At 35.5% G+C, this 25,714-nt stretch overlaps 1 protein-coding gene and 1 long non-coding RNA gene across 13 annotated transcripts in view; one reads left to right on the top strand and one right to left on the bottom strand.

Moving 5' to 3' along the window:
- LOC105471108 (transmembrane protein 232) overlaps window positions 1–25,714 on the top strand; it is a 306,948-nt gene that overhangs the window by 256,721 nt on the left and 24,513 nt on the right. The gene's annotated exons all lie outside the window — the stretch shown is intronic.
- Window positions 1–25,714, bottom strand: part of LOC105471111 (uncharacterized) — a 326,529-nt gene that overhangs the window by 50,448 nt on the left and 250,367 nt on the right. For both annotated transcript variants that reach the window (XR_011624804.1, XR_003015765.2), the window contains one exon: window positions 23,310–23,764. This is a non-coding gene — a long non-coding RNA (uncharacterized lncRNA). The remainder of the gene's footprint in view (window positions 1–23,309; window positions 23,765–25,714) is intronic.

Below are 25,714 nucleotides of genomic sequence, written 5' to 3' on the forward strand. Positions count from 1 at the left end.
TAATGCAGTAACAGAAAGTAAAGACAGCTTTTCACTCTGCATCTGCATTGAAGATCTTTTGGTAGTGCTAGCCTTTGTCTGATTTGTTAGACCATCTCAGTTTTATTTGGGAAAAGTGTCTGTTTATAAACATGTACTACCTTCAGGAAGCCAGTCCTCAGCTTTGGCTGGCTTCCTGTGTAACCATTACCATGATGGGCATTCATATGCTCCCCTTCTTATTTACTGTCTCAAGGTTCTTAGAAATGTTTGCAGTTTAATGAACTATAGCATGAAATTTTAGAGTAGGTTCATGATAGATAGAGATAGATAGACAGATAGATAGATGATAGATACATAGATTGATAGATTGCTAGATAGATAGATCGTAGATTTATGGTATATATGGGTTTAACTCCCAGGTCTTTCCAAATGCTATGGTGATTTGTGTTATCCTAGTTATCTCTTTTGTTCAAAATGTAATGCTCTCCACTTATTTGTTATATGGAACAGCTTTTCCCATAAACTTAGTGTGTGTCAAATTTCCCTCGTTATATAAAGATGACATTTTAAAATTCTCTGACTGATGCTCTGTGGTACACCTGAATAAATTTGAGCTTAAAAGTCACACCATATGCTAGCAGGGCTGGACTCCTAGGTGTCCATTTACATTTATGGCATTCTTCCAATTGCAACCAGCTACCAATTAGTGGCATTTTGAACCAACTGGAAGCATTCATAAGCCTAGATTCTAGACTTAGTCTGGCCTACGATGGCAATTCTGGATTTGAAGCTTTTTCCCTTATTCTGCCTTCCCCAATGTCTTCAACTCAAACAACAAATAGTTAGATGCTATTGTCTAGTAGAAACAACATTATAAGACTATTTATTTTGTAGCTTTTGTTCATTTCTCACTCATTTGATAAATATTTATTAAGTATCTACAATGTTTCAGCCACTGTGTTCTGCTGATAAAGAGCAGACACATTCCCTCCTCTTGTAGCTCTTGAATGGGGACAACAAATAGCTATAACTTTGGCGTGTGAAAATTGCTATGAAAGAAGTTCAAGTAATGGTATGAAAAATTAGATTATGACTTCTTTATATAGGATGGTCAGGAAAGGCCTCTCAGAGGAGTGGCATTTGGAGACCCATATGATAAAACGAGACAGCCATGTGAATACCTGGAAGCTGAGTATTTCAAATAGGAGGCACAAAGGCCTCCAGGTGAAAAGTATTCAGCCCGGCCTGTGTAAGGGGTAGAAGGAAGGCCAGCGTGACTGGAGAACACAGAGGGAAGATGAGATACAGGGAAATCAGGTGGGAGGTCTTATATAGGGCAGGTGAGATGCAATGGAGGGTGTGGAGTAGGGCAGGAGAAATGAAGTTAGAGAAGACTGTTTTGAAGTTAGAACTAACCATATTTGCCAACAAACTGGATATGTCAAAAAAGTGGGCAAAAGAGGCCTTAGGAATAAGACCCAGGTGTTTAGACTCAGCAATAGGGAGAACTGTACCATTTAATTAAAATCAGGTGGAATGGTTTTGAATGAGAAAAGAAGAAAAGTCGGAACTAAATGATTAAGAATAATTAGTATTTGAAGCATATAAAGTTTAGGATATCTAATAAACATCTAAATACGATACGTATATAAGCATAACTCAGAGATATTGCAAGTTGGGTTCTAGACTACTGCAATAAAGAGAATATCACAATAAAGTGAGTTACACAATTTTGTTATTCCCCAGTGCATATAAAAGTTATTTTTAAACTATACTATAGTCTATGAAGCATGCAATAACATTGTCTAAAAAGTGCACATATCTTAATTTGAAAATATTTAATTGTTAAAAAATGCTAACAATCATCTGAGCTTTCAGTGAGTCACCGTCTCGTTGCTGGTGGAGTGCCTTGCCTTGATGTTGATGGATGCCAACTGATCAGGGTTGTGGTTGTTGAAGATTTGGGTGGCTGTGGCAATTTCTTAAAATGACAACAATAAAGTTGTCACAATGAAATATTTCTCTGTAATCTGAAATACTGCTGGATAGCATTTGACCCACAGTAGAACTTTTTTTCAAAAATGGAGTCAATCCTCTCAAAACCTGATACAGCTTTATCAGCTAAGTTTATTTGATATTTAAATCTTTTTTTTTTTTTGCATTTCAACAATGTTCACAGCATCTTTACCAGCAGTAGAATCCATCTCAAGAAACCAGTTTTTTTTTTTGTTCATCCATAAGAAGCAACTCGTCATATGTTCAAATTTGATCATGAGTTTGCTGCAATTGTCACATCTTCAGACTCCACTTCTAATTTTAATTCTGCTATTTCCTCCACCTCTGTGGTTGTTTTATTCACTGTAATTGTATTAGTCAGGGTACCCTACAGGGACAGAACTAATAGGATAGATGTATATATAAAGGGAAGTTTATTCAGGAGTATTGACTCATATTATCACAAGATTAAGTCCCACAATAGGCTGTCTGCAAACTTAGGAGCAAGGAAGCCAGTCAAAGTCCCCAAACCTCAAAAGTAGGGGAGCTAACAGTGCAGCTTTCAGTCTGTGGTCAAAGGTCCAAGAGTCCCAAAGTTGAAGAACTGGGAGTCTGATGTTCGAGGACGGAAAGTATCCAGCATGGGAGAAAGATGGAGGCTGGAAGACTAAGCCAGTCTTGTCTTTCCACGTTCCTCTGCCTGCTTTTATCCTGGCTGCACTGGCAGCTGATTAGATGGTGCCCACCCAGATTGAGGGGGCTCTGCCTTTTCCAGTCCATTAACTCAAATGTTAATATCTGTTGGCAACACCTTCACAGAAACACCCAGGAACAGTACTTTGCATCCTTGAATTCAATCAAAGTTGACATTCAATATTAACCATCACAGTAGTCTTGAACCCCTCAAAGTTATCCATAAGGGCTGGAATCAACTTCTTCAAAACTCCTATTGATGTTGATATTTTGACCTCCTCGCATGAATCATGAATGTTCTTAATGACATCTAGAATGGTGAATCCTTTCCAGAAGGGTTTCAATTTACTTTGCTCATATCAATCATAGCAATCACTATCTTTGGCAGCTACAGTCTTACAAAATGTATTTCTTAAATTATAAGATTTGAAAGTCAAAATTACTCCTTGATCCATGGGTTCTGGAATGGATATTGTGTTAACAGACATGAAACCAATATTAATCTCCTGTACATCTCCACCAGAGCTTTGGATAACAAAGTGCATTGTCAGTGGGCAATAATGTTTTGAAATAAATCTATCTTTAGGAACAGTAGTTCCCAACAATGGGCTTAAAATATTCAGCAAACCATGCTGTAAAAAAATGTGTTGTCATTTAGGCTTTGTTAAACTATATCTAGAGCATAGGCAGAGTAGATTTAGCATAGTTCTCAAGGGCCCTAGAACTTTTGGAATGGTCAATGAGCACTGGCTTCTAGTTACAGTCACTAGCTGCATTATCCCCTAACAAGATAGTCAGCCTGTCCTTTTAAACTTTGAAGCCAGGCATTGACTTCTCTCTAGCTATGGAAGTCCAAGATGGAATCTTCTTCCAATAAAAAACTTTTTCATCTACATTGAAAATATGTTGTTTAGTGTAACCACCTTCTTCAATTACCTTAGCTATATCTTTTGGATAACTTGCTGCAGTTTCTACATTAGCACTTGCCGCTTCACCTTGCACGGTTATGTTATAGGAACAACTTATTTCCTTAAGCTTCATGAACCAACCTCTACTGGATTCCAACTTTTCTTCTGCAGCTTCTTTAAATCTCTTAGTCTTCATAGAACTGAAGAGAGTCAGGGCCTTGCTCTGGATTAGGTTTTGGCTTCATCTTCTATCCAGAGCATGAAAACTTTCTCCATATCAGCAATTAAATTGCTTTACATTTTTTGGTTTTTATCACTCATGTGCTCACTAGCGTAGCACCTTTAATTTCCTTTAATAACTTTTTTTTTTTTTTTTTTTTTTTTTTGCATTCACAGCTTGACTAACTCTTTGGCACTGGAGACCTAGCTTTTGGCCTATTTCAGTTTTCATATGTCTTTCTCACTAAGCCTAATCATTTCTAGATTTCAATTGAAAGGGAGAGATATGTGACTCTTCCTTTCACTTAAACACTTAAAGGCCATTGTGGGGTTATTAATGGGCCTAATTTAAATATCATTATGCCTCAGGGAATAGGGAAGCCCAAGCAGAGAGATAGAGGAAAAACTTGTCAGTTGAGCAGTCAGAACACGTACAATGTGTATCTAAGTTTGTCATCTTCTATAGACAGAGTTTGTGACATCCCAAAAACAATTAGAATAGTAACATCAAAGATCACTAATCACAGCTCACCATGTCAGATATGATAACAATGAAAATGTTTTAAATATTGTGAGAATTACTAAAATGTGACACAGAAACACTGAATGAGCACATGCTGTTGGACAATGGTACCAATAGATTTGCTCGATGTAAAGTTGCCACATTTTTTTTTAAATTTGTAAAAAAAAAAAAAAAATGCAATATCTGTCAATTCAATAAAGCAAAGCACAAGAAAATGAGATATGCCTATAGTAGCATGTGTGTGTGTGTTTGTATGAAGTGGCAAATTATACTTAAAGGCAATATTTTTAGTGTTTCAAAATTGATTTGAGCAAAAGTATTAATTTTTTTGCAATATTTTCTGAATAAATGTTTAACATCTTAATGCAAATATTTCTGAGGTAACATTTTGCTTTGATACAATTTCAAGCATACGAAAAGTTGTGAGATTACTATAGAGAGCATCCATATACCCTTTTCCCAGATTCACAAATGTTTACATATTACCTCATTTACTTTATCATTCATTTCCTTTCCATCTACATGCACACACACACACACACACACACACACTCATACATTTTTACTGAACTGCTTTAGAGTAAATTTCAGACATCATACCTTTTTCCCCTTAACACCCCAGTGTTCTCCTCAGACCAGTAAGATTATCTTACATAAACACAGAACACTGATTAAAATCAGGAAATTAAAATTGATATAATGCTATCTTATAATTCACAGTCATACTAAGTTTTTTTCAATTGTCTTCAAATTCTTTAATGGTTATTTTTCCTCCAGGTTCAGTATTCAGTCCAGGATCACACATTGCAATTGATTGTCACGTCACCTTTGTCTCATTTGTTTGGAATTGTTTCTCAACATTTCTTCATGTTTCTTAATCTTGACATTTTTTACAGAACACAGGAAATAGTTTGTAGAATGAAACTCAGCTTGAGTTTAATTTTTCCTCATGATTAGGTTCAGGTTATATATCGTCAGCAAGAATAACAGAGAAGCAATATGTCCTTCTCAGTGTATCATATCAGGGATGACATTGGTTTGTTCTTTTATTGGTGATTTAAATTTTCATCACCTGGTTAAGGGGGTGTCTAATAGATTTTCCCACCATAAAGTTACTCTATATTCTCTTAGTAATTAACTAATCTGTAAGAAAATATCTTGACACAATCTAAATAGCCTGTTTCCCATAGACATTTACCCACTAAGTGTCATATTCATTGATGCTTCTTGTCTGGTATTTCTTACATTACTATTACAGTTACAAAATTATTTTTCTACCTTGTAACATTTATGAGTTAGCATTCTCCTAAAAGAGCTTTTTAATTTTTAATCAATTAATTTCAATTTCATTTTTAAATTTGGATGGCCCATAGGCATGCTCTCATAATATTTTTAATTCACTAATATATAAGGTAAAAAACAGGACTTGTTCTTAAGATTAAAAAACCTTTGATTTTGTATTTTTAAGATCAAACTCAGTGCTATATGTCTTTGAAGCTTTGTGAGACTTTTGACATTGAGAGACATCAATCTGTTGATTGATCAAAGAATAAAACCCAGTTCAAATAAGAGTTTGTCCACATAGTCTAAAGATAGTTTTACCTTGCCTACCATCAGGGAACAAGAGTTGCTACTGATACAGTTGAAAATAGTAGAAAGTTGATATTTCCAAGGTAATAGCATAAAACGTAATCTCTAATATTTATATTTGCCACAGGGAAATATGTAAACAAAATAACAAGGCTGGTAAAGAAATGTGCATAGATCAGTTCGGAAAATACCATCAAATGGTCTTATCTCCTGAAAGATGCCTGAAGGTCATCCCCCCAAATTAATTTTTGTTACCCTAATAGAGACATTAATTGTATTTGATATACTACATAAAGTTGAAAGTAAGAAGAAAAAAATAACTCAGTAGAATACAACTATAATGTTGGATATTAGATGCAATTTAGCACCAATTAGTTTAGCAAATATTTATGTGGAGTCTTTTATATGCAAGGGCATCCAACCAAGCAAAAACAATAAACTCATGATTTCATCCCCTGAGCATTTCAACTCCCCTAAACTTCTGCAAACACATAGAAGGAATATAAAAAATATTTTTAAGCTTAAAAATGTATAGTCTTAAAAAGACTAATAAAAGTACATCCATATATCAAAACCATAAAATAAATGGAAATTAATGAATGGATTTCAACTTAGTGGTTAAAAGCAGGTAGAGACTTCCATGAGATTAGTTGCTATGAGAAGTATCAGGGAATAAATGCACCCCATATGAAGTGGGGACTATAGCTAGGCTCACTGCCGTAGTTTCAGCCAGCACCCATCTCTCCTGCAGAGGGGCTTTAGCTACTAGATGGCTACTATTAATGCTGCCAGGGCCTATGCCTTATATCAGGCTGCATTCCTGGAAAAATCGGAGAACACAGATATAAACCCCTAAACTAGGAACTGAGTCAAGCCCCCTGCTAGATTGTTAATTTGCAGTATCCTCATAGAAATAAAGATCAGGAGCTCCTCAAAGCCAACCTATGATCTTGTTTTGTACTAGAGCACTGGAGACAACCCGAAAAAACAAAAGATTATAAAACAAAGACAAAGAGAAAATTGTGCAAAGGAAAAAGAAGGAGGACAACAAGTGAGGGGTAGAGAAAAGAGGGAAGAAACAAAAATATCAACTTAAAATTAGCCTGCAACCAAAATTTCCAAAATTGAATACCACAGTTTTGGTATTCAATTTTTGTTCATTTTAGTTAATGAGCAAAATTAACAGTTGGAAATTAATTCGAGATGAAATAAAACTAACAAAAAAGTAAAGCACTTATAATAAATATGCATAGGATCTTAAATATATAATTGATGAAAAAACTTCTTTTTAATTAAATACATTATAAGTATTGGTGGAAAACCACAATTTCTATCCTTAAGGAGTTTATGATAAAGATACTATATTACATATATATGAATATACATCATATATTATTATCTATGATATTTGTAGGCATGTTTATTAAAAGTTGTAATAGTTCCTTCTAATATATACCAGCACTTCCATCAGAAAATCTTATTTGCATTCCATTTTATCTTATAGCACCTACATTCTTTCTTATGTCACTTCCTTGTCTTAGTATACTGCATTTGAGATTCAACCAATATGTTTTTGTACATATTGGTAATAATGCAATTAGTATAAATTCCTTTATATTGCAGATTTCATTATATAGGTATACTAGGTTTTTATTCATACATCAATTCAAGGATGTTTGATTTCCAGGATTTTTTTTTTGATGACCATATATATCACTATAAACATTTATGTAAAAGTTTTTGAATAAACAGATTTTTATTTCACCTGGCTAAATACTTAGGGGTGAAATTCTAGATTGTATGGTAAGTATATGTATAAAAAACAACCAAACTGTTTTCTAAAGTTGCTATAACATTTGCTTTCCCATCATAAACATAAGAGAGTTCTAGTTGCCAGCACTTGGTATTGTCAGTATTTTGGTTTTTTGTTTGTTAACTGTAGCCATTCTTACAGGTATGCAGTGGTATCTCATTGTGGTTTTAAATCTTTACTGAATGACTAATTGCACAGAACAAATTCTCTTGTACTCAGCATCCATACATCTTTTTTCAGGTGTCTTCTTTTGTGAAATCATTTGTCCAATTTTATCTAGATTTTTATTAAGTTAATGAGATTTAATAGGTGTTTTCTTGCATAGTGAATATAAATCCTTTGTGAGAGATTTGTTTTGTAAATATTCTTATCTGTGGTATGTCTTTACAGTCTCTTAGCATTATATTTCACAGAGAAAAAGTTTTTAATTTTGATGAAGTCCAATTTATTAATTTTTAAAAATTTAATAAGTCACACTTTTTGTATAGTAACTAAGAAACCTTGCCAAACCCAAAAAGAAGTTTTATAATTTTGGGGTTTTATTTAAGTCTATGATCTAGTTTTAGTTACTTTTTTAATCTCATGGAAGGTATGTGTCAAAGTTCCTCTTTTTTTCTTTGCATGTGGGAGTCCAATTGTCCCAGCACCATTTGTTTTAAGCGATCATTCTTTATCCATTGTAATTGCATTTGAACCTTTGTCAAAATGCAGTTGACTGTATATGTGCAGGTATGTTTTTAAAATCTTCTTCTGTTCCATTGATCTACTTGTCTGTCTTGAGGACAATACCACACTCTCTCACTTGTTGTAGCTCTATAGGCTTGAAACCAGGTAGTATTTTTATTTTTAAAGATTGCTTTTGTTATTCTAGTTATTTTGCCTCTCCAAGCAAGTTCTATAATCACTTTATCTATGATTATATATATGATTTTATATATATATCTATGATTATAGATTTTGATTGTGATTGTTGCATCTCTATATTTAAAAAGTATTGACATCTTCGTATTTACTCCTTCAGTTCATGAACACTGTATATCTCTTCTTTTATTTAGATCTGTTTTGATTTCTTTTGTCAATGTTTTTACTTTTCTGCACATAGATTCTACACATATTTTTCAGATTTATATTTAACATATTTTATGTTTTGTTATTGTATATCTTTTTATTATAGTTTCTAATTATTAATTTCTAGTGTATAGAATTACAACTGATTTTTGTACACCGGCCTTTTATCACCAAACCTTGCTAGACTCACTAGTTCTAATGTACTTAACTAACCTGTTTTGTAGGTTATTCTTCTGTAGATTCTTCTTTTACAGGTTTCAAATGATTTTTAAAAGATAATCCTATGAACTTCAAATAAAGATAATTTTTATTTTTTCTACTTTTTACTTTGTGTGTCTTTTGATTTCCTATTTTTTAAAAATTTATTGATTGGCTAGAACCCCCAGTTCAATGTTAACTAGAAGTGGTGAGAGCAAACGTCCTTGCATTGTTCCTGATCTTAGAGGCAAAGCATTCTGCTTTCATCATTATGTAGAATGGAAGCTGTAGATTTTCATAGATCCCCTTTATCAGGTTGAGGAAGTTTTCTTCCATTCTTCATTTTCAAAGACTTTTTATTATGAATGAATGTTGAATTTTATTAAAACCTTGTTTATCATCTGTTGAAAGAGACCTGTAACGGTTTCCTTCTTCAGTGATGTGGTTAATTGTGATTGATTTTTCAGTGTTGAAAGAGCCTTGCAGTCTTGGGATAAACCCCACTTGCTCATAATTCATTATCCTTTTTGTATTAATATATTAGTAGATTTGATTTGCTCTCATTTTGTTTAAAAGTTTATATCTACGTGGGCCTGGCGCGGTGGCTCATGCCTGTAATCCCAGCACTTTGGGAGGCCGAGGCGGGCAGATCATGACGTCAGGAGATCGAGACCATCCTGTCTAACATGGTGAAACCCCATCTCTACTAAAACTACAAAAAAGTTAGCCGGGTGTGGTGGCGGGTGCCTGTAGTCCCAGCTACTTGGGAGGCTGAGGCAGGAGAATGGCGTGAACCCGGGAGGCGGAGCTTGCAGTGAGCCGAGATCGCACCACTGCACTCCAGCCTGCGCGATAGAGCGGGACTTCATCTCAAAAAACTAACTAAATAAATAAAAATAAAAATAAATTTTTTTAAAAAAAAGTTTATATCTACATTCATGAGAAATATTGTTCACTAGTTTTTTCCTATAATATCCTTTTTTGTTTGTTTTAATATCAGGACATCACTGGTCTCATGATATGAATTGTGAAATGTTACTTTGATGGAGATTTTGTAAAATTGGCATTATATCTTCTTAAAAGTGTGGAATAATTAATTGGTATATTCATTGTGCTTGGCATTTTTTTTTTCTTGGAAGGATTGTAACTATGAATTCAGTTCCTTTAACATATATCAAAGTAGTCATGCTATCCATTTCTTCTTGATGAAACTTCGTAGTTTATACCTTTCAAAGAATTTGCCCATTGCATCTAATTGTTTGTAATATTTTATTATTATGATTTTCATGTCTAAGTTCTGTAATGATGTTTTGTCTTTCATTTTGATATTGATAATTTGTATCTTCTTTCTTTTTTTGGTTGGTAAGTCTGGCTAGAGGTTTATCACTTTTTAAAAATCTTTACAAAGAACAAGGATTTGGTTTTCAATTACTCTATTGTTTTTGTCACTTTCAATTTCATTGATTAATGCACCTATATCTATTATACCTCCGTTTCTTTCTAAGGGTTTAATTTGCTTTTCTTTACCAGTTTCTTAAAGTGGAGGCTTAGTTCACTGATTTGAGAGGTTTTTTTTTTCCTAATATAAACATTTACTGTTGTACACCTCCCTTTGTACATTTTCCTCTAAGTATTGCTTTAACTGCATCTCTCAAATTTTGTCGGTGTTTTCATTTTCTTTTAATTTAAAATATTTTCTAATTTTTCATGTGATTTCCTCTTTGACTCATAGGTTATTTAGAAGTGTTTTGTTTGCTTCCAAATATTTAGACATTTTCCAGATATCTTTCTGCTACTTTTTTTTCCTTAGAGACAGAGTCTTGCTATGTTGCCCGGGCTGGAGTACAGTGGCTATTCACAGGTGCAATTGTAGTGTACTATTGCCCAGGACTCGTAGGCTCCAAAAATCCTCCTGCCTTAGCCTCCTCAGTAGCTAGGGACATGCCACTGTGCCTGACTTACTTTTTTTTAGTTTAGGATTTTTTTATGGTCTTTGTGTGATTTTTTTAATTTGTTTAAATTTGTTATGATTTGATTTATGGCTAGAAAATTGTCTAACTCAGTGGATATTTTATGTGTACTTGAAAATAGTTTGTATTCTGCTGTTAGAATATTGTATACATGTTAATTACGTAAAGTTTGTGGATAGTATTGTTTCGGGCTTCTATATCCTTATTGATTTTCTGTCTGTTATATTAATTGCCAAGAGAGGATTGTTGAACTACCCAAGTATAATTATGAATTTGTCTATTTCTTTATTCAGTTACATTATTTTTTGCTTCATGTATTATCAAAAACAGTTTTTAGGTTCACAAACACTTAGAATGCTTTTTTTTTTTCTTAGTGAATTGATTTTTTTTTTTTTAAATCACATTGTAATGTTCTTTCTTAGTCCTGGTAATATTCCTTGTCTATGTCACACTGTCTATGGTACTGATGTTTTATAACATTGGTCTTTATTTTTTTGCTCTTGGAATTAAAACTGAACCTTGGTTTTTATTAAATGAAACAGTAAAAGAACTCAGCAGACTGACTAAAATGAACACCTCAGATGAGGTAACCAAGGTTTATACCAAACTAGTTTGCAGCATAGTCAGGGCTAAAATTCATACACTGGGTAATCTGTGGTTCCACCCAAACTAAAATACGTCTGCTGATAAATTTGCTCTGAATAAGCCTGCACTATCAAGTTCTAAAGGTATCCATGGCTCACACCTGTAATCCCAGCACTTTGCTTGGCCAAGGCAGGCAGATCATGAGGTCAGGAGATAGAGAACATCCTGGCCAATGTGGCAAAACTCCATCTCTACTAAAAATACAAAAATTAGCTGGGCATGGTGGAGCATGCCTGTAATCCCAGCTACTCAGGAGGCTAAGGCGAGAAAATCACTTGAACCAGGGAGTCAGAGGCTGCAGTGAGCCAAGATCACACCACTGCACTCCAGCCTGGCCATAGAACAAGAGTCCATCTCAAAAAAATAAAATAAAATAAAATTTAATACAGGTATACAGTAGAGATTTAAAGTCAGATATCTTGTATCTGAGGTTCTCAGAATGGAGAATTCACTTCTCTTTGGTAACAGAATACAGGGAACAAGTAATTGTGCTGCAGCAAATTGGGCCAAAAATAAGTTATAAAGTCATTTTCCACATTCTCTTTTTAAGATGAAACTGTTGACAAGGAATAGCAATTATCTTCATGGTATCACTATCACTCTGTTATAACAATGTAACTCTCAGATAAAGCTATTAATAGCGCCAGTTTTTGGTGCAGTTGCTTCATGAATTAGCTATGATTTCTTAGTTTTCCAGGTACTTCAATCAGAAGCATTCAGTTAAGCACCTCACACATCGTAAGGAGTACGTGCACACATTAATGCACAGTGCTTTTACATTGTAATAGGAACTAAACCCTACCTTTCATTACTTATGTAAGAGGAATCATGAATGACAAACACATTTGGCATGAAGTCATTAGTAGTCTGCCCTTTTATTTGTTCTTCCAATAATGTCTTTATTTCTAAACTAATGTGGATAATAAAAACACTAGACTATACATGAAGAAATTATTTTGTTGAAATATCTTTTATCCCTGACTCTTCTATTTCTTCTTATTCACATTGCTATAGGAATACTGAAATTTTTATGGCTGTCTTTTTTTAGACACATTTTAAGAATCTGCTCAGAGAGAATTTGATGAAATCTATTTTTGGTCTCAGTAGGAGAATCCTAATTTGCATCTCCTCATGGGTCATCATTGCCTAAATTGATCTACACTGACCTGGTTCATTTTAAATCAATTCAGGGTTCTTCTGTGTGTACACAGAACAAACTACCTGTTCTTCACATGCTATGAAATCAATCCCAAGGAAATTTAAATGATCTGGATGGATTCTTCAAATAAAATTCTACTGTGTTTTTCTGATCAAAATTGAGAGGAGTATTGAGGTAAAACTAAAACACTTAAAAGGATTAACCAACCAGGTAGTCAAAAATTGTATCAGTTGTCTGTATACAAAATACATTTTACCCACCCACTATATAATTATTCTTTTATTATATGAACTGGTTACTATAAAATCAATTTATATAACATTTTGTATTTATTTTATGGACATGGGATATTTTGGGGGCAAGATGAACAATTGTTACTCTACTACAATTGTAAAGATTGCACCTTTTAAAGTCAAGATTCTGTGGCCAGCTTTACTTTAGAAATAAGATGTGAAAAAACATTCTAAACTGAATAAGGGTCTGTGGTGGTTTTCTTTGCTAGAACATGTTGAGCTATTTAGCTAGTCAACAAAAATAGTAGTTGAACCTTCTCTCAGTATCTTAGCACTTGTTTTTAAACAGATTTTCTGTTAAGTAAATTGGTGAACTATAAGAAAATAGTTATATTTCTTGTTGTATTTTAAAAAGATATCAGACTTAAAATATATTAAATTTATTGAGCTTGTGAAATACCAGTGTATAAGTGATGTTCATAAATACCTATGATACTAATAAATAATAAATGCCACAAGAAAAGTAAAGGGCTATAAGAGTTTTTAGAAGAGAAAGAAAGCTTCTTGCTGGAAGAAATTAGTAAAGGTTTAATTGATAGTAAGGCAACTGAGTTAAACTTTAAGGGGAAAATAGGTTTTGAACAAGTTTTGAACATGAAAACATTAAAAAAAATCCTTTTAGCCAGGCGCGGTGGCTCACGCCTGTAATCCCAGCACTTTGGGAGGCGGAGGCGGGTGGATCACAAGGTCAGGAGATTGAGACCATCCTGGCCAACACAGTGAAACCCCGTCTATACTAAAAATACAAAAAATCAGCCGGGCGTGGTGGCGGGCTACTGTTGTCCCAGCTACTCGGGAGGCTGAAGCAGGAGAATGGCATGAACTCGGGAGATGGAGCTTGCAGTGAGCCGAGATAGTGCCACTGCACTCCAGCCTGGACGACAGAGCAAGACCCCGTCTCAAAAAAAAAAAAAAAAAAAAATCCTTCTATTAAAAAGAATAGTATAAACAAAATCATTAAAGCAAAAGATTTTGGAAATGTTTTAAAAACAATGACTAGAAGATTAAGGCATTAAATGTAAAAGTTGAAGTGAAATAGGAAGACTCACAGGACAATGATGACTCTTGCAAACCAACCTAAGACTTTGAGCTTTTCTTTCTTTAGCAAAGAGATGGCATCGAAGTTTTAGAGCTGTTGAAATATTTCCTAGAATAACGGGATTCATTAAAAACAGCAACATCTAAAAGGCATATTTTCAGGGAGTATTTAATTTCAGGCATATATGCTAGGTTCTGGAGATAAAATAAAATATTCTTGCTCCCAAGGAATTTGGGGTTTAAAGAAAGAGATAGATGCACAAACAAAAAGCATACGAATTATATGCCAACTGCTTCTGTAATACAGATGGATACAGGGTGCTGGGGAAACAGGGAAGATGATATATCAAGGTAATAGTAGCTCCAGAAACAAGTAAGTCCTGAACTAGCAGTGGCTTGATACAATAAGCATTTATTTTGTGTTCCATCACAGCCAAATGTGGTGTTCCTTCTGAGATGACCTACCATGTGGTCATTTAGTGACCCAGGTTCTTTTCTTAGTGACCCAGGATCTTTCCTTGGAAGGCCTAGAGGACAGTAGCTCCACTGTCCTCTTGGAAGGCCTAGAGTAGTTCCACTGTCCTCTTGGCCTTCCAAGTATTTTCCCTGGGTGAGGCATACATGCCTAATTAACTTAGAAGTTTCACACTTATTCCTTTGATGAGAACTAGTAGAACTAGAAAAGTGTCCCAGCTTTGTGTCCAGGAAAGACACAATAGAGATTCTGATGAACACATTGCGATCTCTGCTCCAAGAACATATCTAACTGTGGGATGGGTACATCCAGGAGTGCTGGAAAGCACTGGTACAGTTGTATGTGGCTGTTTACATCCAGCGTCTGTTCTGATTCATTAGAATCTACCTGACACCTGTTTTGATTCATGTCATTCAGTTGTTAAATATTTTCATTAATTTCCACAGTTTACCTGCATTCATGCTAAACCTACAACAGGAAGAGTGAATCCAGGGGCTCTATTTTGGCATGAATTAACTGGCAATAGTTAATAAGATGAAAAAAATGGAGATTTGAAGATAATGAGATAATTTAGGAGGTTATATTTCAAAAGTACAGGTGAGAGAGATGAAACTTGGACAGTAGGTAGTAGAGATGAAAAGAAAAGAAAAGAAAAGAAAAGAAAAGAAAAGAAACAAGCAGGTAAAATCTGAAAACACAGCTCCAGGCAGCTATTTGGATGTGAAAAGTAAGAGACAGGGAAAAGCTAAAAAATAATTGCATTAGTCCATTCTCATACTGCTATAAAGAACTACCTGAGACTGGGTATTTTATCAAGAAAAGAGGATTAATTGATTCACAGTTCTACAGACTGTAAAGGAAGTATGGCTGTGATGCCTCAGGAAACTTACAATTATGGTGGAAGGGTGAAGGGGAAGCAAGCACGTTTTCCACATGACAGCAGGAGAGAGAAAGCAGAGGGAAGTGCCACACATTTTTAACCATCAGATTTCATGAGAACTCACTATCACAAGAACCACAAGGGGGAAATATGCCCCGTGATCCAATTACCTCCCTCCAGGTCCCTTACCCAACATTGGGAGTTACAATTTAACATGAGATTTGAGTGGGGACACAGAGCCAAGTTGTATCAATAATCATGATAAATAAATAAATGCCAGAGATGTTGAGCCTTGGTAATTCAGAGGTTCATAGTACTTTTATCAAAATAGGGAACAAAGAAAAAGAACACATTTTAGAAGAAACCATTAGATTCTTAGCTTTTGGAAGGTAGGAATCTGCTTTGTAGATACACAATCTAATACAGAGCCGAGTATACTCCATAGTTATTCGTAGGTGCTCCATAGTTATTCATTTAATTAATGACTAATGAAACCAAATTACTTCAGTTTTAGATACACTGAGTTTTTGGTGTCACTAAGACATTTGTGTAGAGATGTCCAGAAAGTAATTGTGAAGGTAGAATCAGGGTAAAGAAGAAATAAAAACCTCCTAGAGAAAGGTAGTAATTAAATCCACATAATTACAAGAACAAATATACTGGAAAAAAAAAGTCTCAGCAAATAGAGAAGGAATTCTTTAAAGGGATGATTGGACAGGTGATACAGAAACTTTAAGGGCTAAAAAGCAACCATTTTATTTCAGAATTATGGTATATGTTTCATTTATTTTATAGATGGTTTTCTTTCATTCATTCACCTTTTTTCTTTCTGAATCGTTATGGGTGTGAATATGTAACAGCATGTACCATGAAAGTACACATTGTCTGTAATCCATCTTAACATCATTGTTAAACTTGGCATATTTCCTTCATGTCATTCTAGGTGTGTATTTTAAAAAGTCAATGAAGAATATATCATTTATTAAAATATACCATTTTTCAATATAAAATTACCCTCTTTGAACTGTTTGATGATTTTGCCTTAAATTCTACTTTGTCTGAAAATAGAGTTGCAACTCTTGATAGTTTAATTTTTTGAGTTTCCTAACAACCATTTTAATTTCCTTTCTTTATTAATATCATTTTGTTTCAACAGACTCATGTAAGCTACATAATATCACTTTGATTTGCTTTAATTTTACTTTAGTTTTCCCTTTGCCTTCTATGGACTTCATAACACTTTTAGTCACACTTTCTATCTTTTTGTTTTGTATTGTCTTGTTTTTACTGTGTATTTTCTCTACTTAAAATATGTTTTTCTTCTTTTGATGTACCCCAATGATTTGGAAGTCATATATCCTGTTTTTAATTCTTATAATGATCATATTCAGATTTCTCAGAAAAACCCTTGTATATCAAAAGTTTTCAAAAGTCAGTAATAAAATATATATTTTGCATCCCTTCCTCCTTTTGATACTTTCCTCATTCCATGTGAGAGGGGGAATGTATTACATTTTTACTTCTTTTTCACTTCGTCTTCTCACATTTTAAAACTATAATGTATATGTTAAGACCCATATTAATATTATTAATTTATCTTAAGCATTTATTATTTTCTCTTTAAGCAACATTCTGTTGTTATTCAATTTTGTAACCAAATTTAAAATAATCATCTAGAGTCAAATTTATGTTTAATGTAATTGAGTGTTCACTGCTAGTCTTTGTAGAACTATTGGCTAGATGTTAGTTTCTGGAACTGCATGACAGATTGTTGCTCTCAAAGGGCTTAGGTCTAATGGCTTTCTGCCACTAGTATTACTCTTTCTTATTCTCTTTTTTGGTTAAAAGTACTATTAAACTTTGAGTTACCTCCATTCTTAATCTCTTAGTTTAAGTACTTTATGCGAAGTATAAGGAGGGTAATTTATTCTAAGTTCTCGAAAATATAAAATTTCTTGGGAGCAAAAATTAATTCTTTCGTGATTTTATACTGCAAGGGAGAGATCTAAGGCAGATTTTACTTCTCTTTATTTAAGTAAACTAATATTTACTAATATTTGCTCATTTTTCTGTCCCAATATTTGTAGCATATCGCTTTTGTTTTCATAGTTTATTTTTTTCTTTAGAATTCAGTTTTTGCACTAGTATAGTAAGTCATTTCAATATACATATTTAAGTCATTTTTCAGCTCTATAAGTTTCCTGTGGTCATCTTTGAATACTTCTTCAATTACAATTTTTGAGGGTTTGTTAATTCATAATTATTGGGTTGAATAACATATTTTTATTCAATTTTAATCTCTTCTTTCTTCATTTTCACTTTACAATTTCCTCTGAACTTTGGAAATTATCTTGAATTGGTAATCCATGTCACTGATTTATGTTTTATAATGTCTTTTCTGTTTGTCTTTAACTGCTTTTACTACGATACTTTTGCTTCTGCCATCCTTCTTCATTTCAAATCTTTTTTCCCCTGACTTTTCTATTCTTGAGACTTTCAGCCCCTATTTTATAAATATTATAACATACATTCTTTTGTGTATACCAAGTAATTTTCTGTACCTTCTTTCCAGTTTCTGCAGCAAATAATTTTTAAAAGTTTATTTTATTCTGGATATATGGAATGATGTATCATTCTTCTTTCCTTGCAATAATTTAGAGGTTATTTATAGGTTTTCTTCTACTTACCATGTATTAAAAATGTCTCTATATAGGACTGGCATTTGTCAACAGATAAGATTTACAAATTGTGCTCGTGTCCCTCTCTCTACGTTTGTGCACTAGTTTAGGCCCTACTCAGATCTGCAGCTAGGTGGCACAGTTATAACCACAGTGCCTAACCTGATTCCTAGTCTCTGATAGACTTTTATGCAATGTGGCTGTGCTGAAATATAAGGAGATGGGTTTCTATCCCCTCTTCCCCTCAGTAGAAATTCATTTGTTTTAAGAGGCAATATAATGTCTACCAATCAACTTTCTCCTATATCCTTTTAAAATTATTTTGCATGACCTGCAAAAGCTAGTTATAAATATATACATATATGTATATGTGTGTGTGTGTGTATATATATATATGGCAAAAGTAGTACCTATGTTGCTGGTGCCTGCGTCACCTTGGGAGCACAGTTACAGAGGGAGGCCTGCCTGCTTTCATATGAGCATTTTCACCTATTTTTATTTAAAGAGCACGAGGGTCCTTAATTCCATTTTTAACTCTCGCTCCACTGACTCATAGGTTACTAAAGATCACCACATAGAAAATAGAGATTCTGAGTTATACCCGGAATTTTTTCAGGATCCTCAACCATATTAAAATGAATGAGAATGAGAGTGCTATTATGGGGATACCACAAACCCAACATAGCAGATTTCAAAAGAATGAATATTTTCCAGATTTTGTTCCTATCTATTATTAGCAATAAATAACTTCTAATGTACCTCACAATTATGGAAATATGTCAGCCTGTCAAAACTTCATAGTTAAGAACTTCTGGAATAAAACAGTGGTGGTATATTAACATTTAGGAATTCTTAGTGGTTTAGACTGAAACCTAAAGTCTTATATTATTATATCTTCTAACTAGCAACAGTGGAGTCACTGAGAGGCTGAAAACAGAGGAAAAAGAACATGGTCTCTTATATAACCCTGTTTCCCCAACCCCAAATCTGTATAGTTGCTATGGCAAGCAATTGCTTCTCTGGTAAGGCAACTCTTCCAGTCTTTCATAATTGCTGCCACCATTCTATTCCAGTAGATCCAGAAATGGTCCCATATCTCTAAGTATTTCTTGTTCAATCTGCACAGCTGTCAGAACAATAATTTTGAAGCAGAATTCTGATCATTTCATTTTACTGCTTAAAAGCCTTCAAAGACAGCAAGGATGTTGCACTGAATGAAGGTAAAGACTTCATATTGATCAGTCAGATTCAGAGCCCCTACTCTGTGTTTCTGTCACTTCCACATTCACTCCTGCCCTCCTCTCCTTAAAGGTCAGAGGCCAGTGACACATTCCGGGCAGGAGATTGTCTGATGTCTTTGTTCCAGACAAGAAAAAAGGCCTATAGATGCTGACAATAGAGAGTTCTTCCAAGGAAATGGCTTCGCCCCTATGGTAGGCAGCCTCTAAGATGGCCTCCAATGATCCTAGCCTCTGATATCTCTGCCCCTGTGTAATCTCTTTCTTTGAATGTGGCCTGAACTTAGTGATTCATTTCTACTGAATAGAATATGGCAGAAGTGATGAGATACCACTTCCAAAGCCAGGTTGCAAAAAGATTGTAGCTTCTCTCTTAGGGACCTTCTTTGACTTTCTCATTCACTCACTCTGAAAGAAACCAGTTGTCATGTTGAACTGCTCTGATGAGAAGCTCAAATAGCAAAAAACTGATGTATTTGATCACCAGCCAGCAAAAACATGAGGCCTGTCAATAATCATGTGAATTAGCTTGTAAGTAACTGTTCCCACAGTTGAACTTTGATATGTCTGAAGCCTCTGACAACACCCTGATTTCAACCTTTTGAGAGACCCTGTGCCAGAGACCATGCCCAAAAAAACTGAAATGGTAAACGTTTGTTGTTTTAAGTTGTTAATTATGGGGTAATTTATTATGTAGCAATATATAACTAATATAATCACTACCCAGCCACTCCATGATGAAGGACATTATTCAACATGCTCCAGAAACCCATAGACTCCAATCGACTTTGTATTATTTTGTTCTTAAACATAAATAACTGGGAAAAGGAGCGTGAGGAAAATTTGGTGGGGTTGTGGGGAATGTGATGATTATGTTCATTTCCTTGAATATAATGATGGTTTCATAGGCATATATATGTCATAAATATTAAGTTATATGTTTTAAACATATGTAATTTATTATGTTAATTAGACCTTAACAAAGCTGTTAAAATATTAATGAAGAGATAAGACTCATCAAATATTTGAAAAACAAAAGACTCCAACATAATAGACAGGGATCCAAATAAATAAAATGCAGAAGGCAATCAGAAAAATTTGAAACAGTGCAGAAGGACAGAAAAAGTGTCCAAAAAACTCTAAAATTATTATTCTCTAAGAAATAAATGAAAAAATTTTCATCAATGAAAAATGAAGGCTATAGAAAAGAATAGCATATGAATAAGAAAGAAAGAGTTCCTAGACATTAAAAAACACAATAGTGGAAGTTGAAAATTCAACAGAAGATTTAGAAGATAAAATTGAAGAAATTTCCCAGGAAGTAAAATAAAGACAAAGTGGAGGAAAATGGGAACAAGAAGATAACAAAATGAGAAGTATAGTCCAGACATCTACATTAGAATTAAGGGAATTTCAGAAAAAAATAAAGAAGCAAAAGAGGCTTACTTATCAATTAATTTATTTCTAATTTGAAGAACTAAATGCAAATTTACACATTTAAATGGTTCAAATTGTGCTCAAAAATAAATTTTAAAAGACCAACTATAAGGCACTTCATATTAGTTATCCAGTGCTATGTAACAAATGACCACACAATGTGGCAACTAAAAACAACATTTAAGGGGTGGAGCACGATGGCAGAATAGAAGCCTACACTGTTCACTCTCCCCCACAGGAACACCAAATTTAAATAACTGTCACAGAAAAGCATCATCACAAGAACCAAAAACCAGGTGAACAATCATAGTACTTGGTTTTAAATTCATATCACTGAAAGAGGCATTGAAGAAGGCAGGAGAGACAGTCTTGAATTGCTGACACCATCCCTCCCCAACCCCCTAGCTGTGGCTACATGGTACAGAGTCTGTACACTTGTGGGAGGGAGAACTCAGTGACTGGGGGACTTTACGTTGAATTCAGTGCAGCCCTGTCACAGTGGAGAGCAAAGTCATGCTCAGCCAGCACCCACACATGGAAGGAGAATTTGGATCAGCCCTAGCTAGAGGGAAATCACCCATCTCAGAAGTAAGAAACCTTGCCATCAGGGGCTGAAGTGCTCTAGAGTTCTAGGTAAACTTGAAAGATAGCCTAGGACACAAGGACTGCAATTCCTAGGTATCTCCTAGTTCTGGGCTAGGCTCAGAGCCAGTGAACTAGGGCGGCACATGACCTAGGGAGATACCAGCCAGGGCAACTAAGGGAGTGCTTGCATCACCCCTTTCCCAACCCCAGGCAGCATGTCTCTCAGTAACAAAAACAATTCCTTCCTTCCGTTTAAGGAGAAGAGAGCAATATGTAAAGAGGAATTTGTCTTGCATCTTCCATACCAGCTCAGCCACAGTAGCACAGGGTACTGGGCAGAGTCATGAGACTCCCATTTGAGGCCCTAGCCCATGATGACATTTCTACACACATCCTTGGCCAAAAGTGACTCCACTGTCTTAAAGGGAAGGACCCAGTCCTAGCAGGATTAATCACCTGCTTATTTCTCTGATGGCCAGTGATGATGAGCATTTTTTCATGTGTCTGTTGGCTGTATGAATGTCTTCTTTTGAGAAATGTCTGTTCATATCCTTTGCCCACTTTTTGATGGGGTTGTTTGTTTTTTTCTTGTAAATTTGTTTGAGTTCTTTGTAGGTTCTGGATATTAGCCCTTTGTCAGATGAGTAGATTGCAAAAATTTTCTCCCATTCTGTAGGTTGCCTGTTCATTCTGATGGTAGTTTCTTTTGCTGTGCAGAAGCTCTTTAGTTTAATTAGATCCCATTTGTCAATTTTGGCTTTTGCTGCCGTTGCTTTTGGTGTTTTAGACATGAAGTCTTTGCCCATGCCTATGTCCTGAATGGTACTACCTAGGTTTTCCTCTAGGGTTTTTATGGTATTAGGTCTAACATTTAAGTCTCTAATCCATCTTGAATTAATTTTCGTATAAGGAGTAAGGAAAGGATCCAGTTTCAGCTTTCTACTTATGGCTAGCCAATTTTCCCAGCACCATTTATTAAATAGGGAATCCTTTCCCCATTTCTTGTTTCTCTCAGGTTTGTCAAAGATCAGATGGCTGTAGATGTGTGGTATTATTTCTGAGGACTCTGTTCTGTTCCATTGGTCTATATCTCTGTTTTGGTACCAGTACCATGCTGTTTTGGTTACTGTAGCCTTGTAGTATAGTTTGAAGCAAATCAAAACCACAATGAGATACCATCTCACACCAGTTAGAATGGCGATCATTAAAAAGTCAGGAAACAACAGGTGCTGGAGAGGATGTGGAGAAATAGGAACACTTTTATACTGTTGGTGGGATTGTAAACTAGTTCAACCATTATGGAAAACAGTATGGCGATTCCTCAAGGATCTAGAACTAGATGTACCATATGACCCAGCCATCCCATTACTGGGTATATACCCAAAGGATTATAAATCATGCTGCTATAAAGACACATGCACACATATGTTTATTGCGGCACTATTCACAATAGCAAAGACTTGGAATCAACCCAAATGTCCATCAGTGACAGACTAGATTAAGAAAATGTGGCACATATACACCATGGAATACTATGCAGCCATCAAAAAGGATGAGTTTGTGTCCTTTGTAGGGACATGGATGCAGCTGGAAACCATCATTCTTAGCAAACTATCACAAGAACAGAAAACCAAACACCGCATGTTCTCACTCATAGGTGGGAACTGAACAATGAGATCACTTGGACTCAGGAAGGGGAACATCACACACTGGGGCCTATCATGGGGAGGGGGGAGGGGGGAGGGATTGCATTGGGAGTTACACCTGATGTAAATGACGAGTTGTTGGGTGCTGAAGAGTTGATGGGTGCAGCACACCAACATGGCACAAGTATACATATGTAACAAACCTGCACGTTATGCACATGTACCCTAGAACTTAAAGTATAATAATAATAATAAATAAATTTTTTAAAAAATCACCTGCTTATTAAAGAGCCGTTGGGGCCTGAGTAACCAATAGTGATATCCAGGTAGTACGCCATAGGCTGTTGGCTTTGAGATAAGTTGACTTCAGATGTGACCCAGAGTATTCCCAGCTATGGTGGCTATGCTGAAAGACTCCTATTTGAGAAAAGCAGAGGGAAAGGTGATGAGGACTTTGTCTTGCACCTTGGGTACCAGCTTGGCAACAGTGGAGTAGAGTAACAAGCAGGCTCTTGGTGTCCCCAGGTCCAGACCTAGGCTATTGTACAGCATTTATGGACTTGTCCTGGGCCAGAGGGGAGCCCACTGCACTGAGAGATGAGTCCGAGGCCTGGAAGAATTCACCACAAGCTGACTGAAGAGCCTTGGTCTTTACATCAACATCAGTGGTGGCCTGGCACAATTCCCCGTGGGCCAGTGGTAGTAGTTGCCATAAGGAGAGGCTCCTCAGCCTGTGGAAAGAAGGAAAGAACATGAAAGGCTTTGCATTGTAGTCTGAGTGCCAGCTTGGCTACAGTGAAATAGAACATCGGTAAACTTCTAAGGTTTTTTCCTCCAATCTCTGGCTTCCAGAGAGCATCTCTAGACCTTCCCAGGAGCTGGGGGAGCACAATGTCCTGAAGGGAAGGACACAAACCTTGCTGGCATTACCACTTGCTGATCATAGAGCCCTTGGGCCTTGAATGAACATAGGTGGTAGTCAGGCAGTGGTTACAGTATACCTTGGGTGGGACCCAGTGCTGTGCTGGCATCAGGTTGACCCAGCATAGTCCCAGTGGTGGTGAACACAAGGGTGCTTATATTACCACACCCCTGGTTCCAGGCGCCTTAGCACAGAGAGAGAGCCTCCATTTGTTTGGAAGAAAGTAAGGAGAAGATAATCATGCCTGGTAATCCAGAGGTCATCTGGATCTTATCCAAGACAATCAAGGAGGTACTTTTACAGATCTAGAAAAATCACAGTGCTATTGGGCTTGGGATTCAAATCCCTTTGAATACCTGGAAAGCCTTCTCCAGAAGGATGACCACAAGAAAGCCCAGACTGTGAAGAATACATTAAATACCCAACTTTCCAATTCCCAGACACCAGTGAACATCTACAAGCATCGAGATCATTCAGGAAACTGTGACTTTAGCAAGCAAACTTAAATAAGTTACTAAGGACAAATTCTGAAGAAACAGAGATATGTGACCTTTCAGACGGAGAATTAAAAATAACTGTGCTGAGGAACTCAAAGAAATTCAAGATAACAGAGAGAAGGAATTCAGAATTCTATCAGATACGTTTAACAAACAGATTCAAATTATTTTTTTTAATCAAGCAGAAATACTGAACTTGATCAATTCAATTCACATACTGAAGAATGCATCAGAGTCTCTTAATAACAGAATTGATCAAGCAGAAGGAAGAATTAGTGAGCTTGAAAACAGACTATTTGAAAATCAGTGATGAGAGGATACAAAAGAATAAAAGAAAATGAAGCACACCTACAAGATGTAGGAAATAACCTCAAAAGGGGAAATCTAAGAGTTATTGGCCTTAAACAGAAAGTAGAGAAAGAGATAGGGGTAGAAAGTATATTCAAAGAGTTATATCACAGAACTTCCCAAACCTAGAGAAGATATCAGCATTCAATTAAAAGAAGGCAATATAACAGCAAGAAATTTAACCCAAAGAGACTCCCTCGAGGCATTTAATAACCAAACTCCTGAAGGTCAAGAATAATGAAAGTATCCTAAAAGCAGGAAGAGAGAAGAAACAACATACAATGGAGCTCCAATACATCTGGCAACAGACTTCTCAGTGGAAACCTTAAGCCCAGGAGAGAGTGGCATGACATGTTTAAAGTGCTAAAGGAAAAAAAAAGCTACTGATACCCTTTTACTCTAATACAGTATATCTAGTAAAAATATCTTTCAAACATGGAGGAAAAATGAGGACCATCCCAGTAAAACTGGGATAGTTATTTATTTAGTTATAAATTTAGTTATTTGTAAACCGTTAGACTGAGAACCTCAGCACCTCTCTAGCTGTTAGCCAAAGTCCATCCTCATTCCATTGCTTGTAGGCTTCTCCATTATGGCAACTCAATTGATCACAGCATAAAAGCCAAGAAGGAAAACCAGTTAGCTAATAAGACAAGTCACAATTATAGAAACACTATACTATCATCTTTGTCATAGTCTATAGTCTTCTAACAAACAGGTTAGAAGCAAGTCCTTAGGCCAGCCCATACTCAGGGGAAAGGACCTACACCAGGGCATGAGTTCCAGGACGCAGGGATTACTGGTGCCATCATGGAAATCTGTCTCCACACATTTCATTGTGAACATGGAAAAACTAGGAAAAAGGAAACTTGAAACTTCCTGAGACAGAGAACATTAGCAATCATAGAACATTT

The sequence above is a fragment of the Macaca nemestrina genome, chromosome 6 (genome assembly GCF_043159975.1).
Source record: "Macaca nemestrina isolate mMacNem1 chromosome 6, mMacNem.hap1, whole genome shotgun sequence".
Lineage (NCBI taxonomy): Eukaryota > Metazoa > Chordata > Mammalia > Primates > Cercopithecidae > Macaca > Macaca nemestrina.